Consider the following 2,100-nt stretch of genomic DNA (forward strand, 5'->3'; position numbering starts at 1 on the left):
CAGAACATGCCAAACACACGCTAACTCGCATTCATGTGTGTGTGTGTGTGTGTGTGTGTGTGTGTGTGTTCAGTGCTGCAGGGAAACTAACTAACACACACATACACGTACAGAGCTGTGACATTCGAGAAAGTACAACCCCTTCCTCTCTCTCTCTCTCTCTCTCTCTCACCTCATTTACATCTCACTTTTATTTCCTGTTTAGGGTGTGTGTGTGTGTGTGTGTGTGTGTGTGTGTGTGTGTGTGTGTGTGTGTTATTGTGGCTTCTCTGGTCTGCAGTTGAAGGTGTTGTGCAGAGCATCAGTGTTGTAGTGTGCACACTGACTGTTCTTCCTGTTGAATGAAACAGCAGAAACTCACAAATTGAAGATCATGGAGCCCTTCATCATCATCATCATCTTCATCATCACCTGACTGACTCCACAGCTGAAGCACACATTTAATGTTGTGACAGCATGTGTTTGGCTTGTAAACATCAGCACTGAGGTTTAAATGTTTCTCCTCACCTGTTGTTGCAGATAAAGGGGATGTTCAGCAGGTGGAGTGCGTGTGCGTGCGTGCGTGTGTGTGTGTGTGTGTGTGTGTCTCATTTCCGGCCACTAGCGGCGACAAGTGGAATTGCAGGTCTTGTTTTAAGAGCTCCAGTCAGCGTGCAGCTGGTTAGCATGAGCAGTTAGCAGCACTTGCTGGTAGATGTGTTAAATTCACCATTGTGCTACGGTGGCCCAGAGGTGCACAACACAACCAAATTAGCAAAGCAAATTATGACAAAAAACAAAATAAAATAAAAAGTTAAGACACAATTATCTAAAAAGAAAAGGCTTTATTCTTTTTTGTTATGTTGTATCTTAATTTGGGGGGAATAAATCATAAAGAATTGAGTTGTGATCAGTGTGATGTCACCTGATTGTTTTGAGGGGTCAGAGGTCGGCTGGAGCGCCCCTGTTTCAGGAGAGGGGCACAGAGATGAGGAGGGAGGATGAGCACCTGATATTTAGTAGATTGGGTCATTTGGATTTGTTTGTTAGGAAATGGGGCAAATATTTGGCATTCCTGGAGAGCTCTTGGGGAGAGGTAGACATGTGTGACACATGTGTGTGTGTGAGCGAGTGACTGAGTGTGTGTGTGTGTGTGTATGTGGGTATATGGGTATATGTGTGTGTGTTTGTTTGTTTATTTGTGTGTGTGTGTAGTGTGAGTGTGTGTGTGTAGTGTGTGTGTGTGTGTGTGTGTGTTTGCTCATGTGACCACTGGAGTGTTTGTTGGGGGGGGGTAAATGTTAAATGTTGATTCCATGTAAATATGTTTATGTATACACTCACCTAAAGGATTATTAGGAACACATACTAATACTGTGTTTGACCCCCTTTCGCCTTCAGAACTGCCTTAATTCTACGTGGCATTGATTCAACAAGGTGCTGAAAGCATTCTTTAGAAATGTTGGCCCATATTGATAGGATAGCATCTTGCAGTTGATGGAGATTTGTGGGATGCACATCCAGGGCACGAAGCTCCCGTTCCACCACATCCCAAAGATGCTCTATTGGGTTGAGATCTGGTGACTGTGGGGGCCATTTTAGTACAGTGAACTCATTGTCATGTTCAAGAAACCAATTTGAAATGATTCGAGCTTTGTGACATGGTGCATTATCCTGCTGGAAGTAGCCATCAGAGGATGGGTACATGGTGGCCATAAAGGGATGGACATGGTCAGAAACAATGCTCAGGTAGGCCGTGGCATTTAAACGATGCCCAATTGGCACTAAGGGGCCTAAAGTGTGCCAAGAAAACATCCCCACACCATTACACCACCACCACCAGCCTGCACAGTGGTAACAAGGCATGATGGATCCATGTTCTCATTCTGTTTACGCCAAATTCTGACTCTACCATCTGAATGTCTCAACAGAAATCGAGACTCATCAGACCAGGCAACATTTTTTCCAGTCTTCAACTGTCCAATTTTGGTGAGCTCTTGCAAATTGTAGCCTCTTTTTCCTATTTGTAGTGGAGATGAGTGGTACCCGGTGGGGTCTTCTGCTGTTGTAGCCCATCCGCCTCAAGGTTGTGCGTGTTGTGGCTTCACAAATGCTTTGCTG

The 2,100-nt window shown here is 44.8% G+C and overlaps 1 protein-coding gene across 1 annotated transcript in view; it reads right to left on the bottom strand.

Moving 5' to 3' along the window:
• The window catches only part of LOC127632160 (mitogen-activated protein kinase kinase kinase kinase 5-like), a 46,026-nt gene extending 45,899 nt beyond the window's left edge, over positions 1 to 127 (bottom strand). Inside the window, exon 1 of the mRNA XM_052110746.1 lies at positions 1 to 127. This exon is cut by the window's left edge and continues 99 nt beyond it. The gene's annotated coding sequence lies outside the window, so the exon portion shown is untranslated.
• Positions 128 to 2,100: the final 1,973 nt, after the last annotated feature.

The sequence above is a fragment of the Xyrauchen texanus genome, chromosome 38 (assembly GCF_025860055.1).
Source record: "Xyrauchen texanus isolate HMW12.3.18 chromosome 38, RBS_HiC_50CHRs, whole genome shotgun sequence".
Lineage (NCBI taxonomy): Eukaryota > Metazoa > Chordata > Actinopteri > Cypriniformes > Catostomidae > Xyrauchen > Xyrauchen texanus.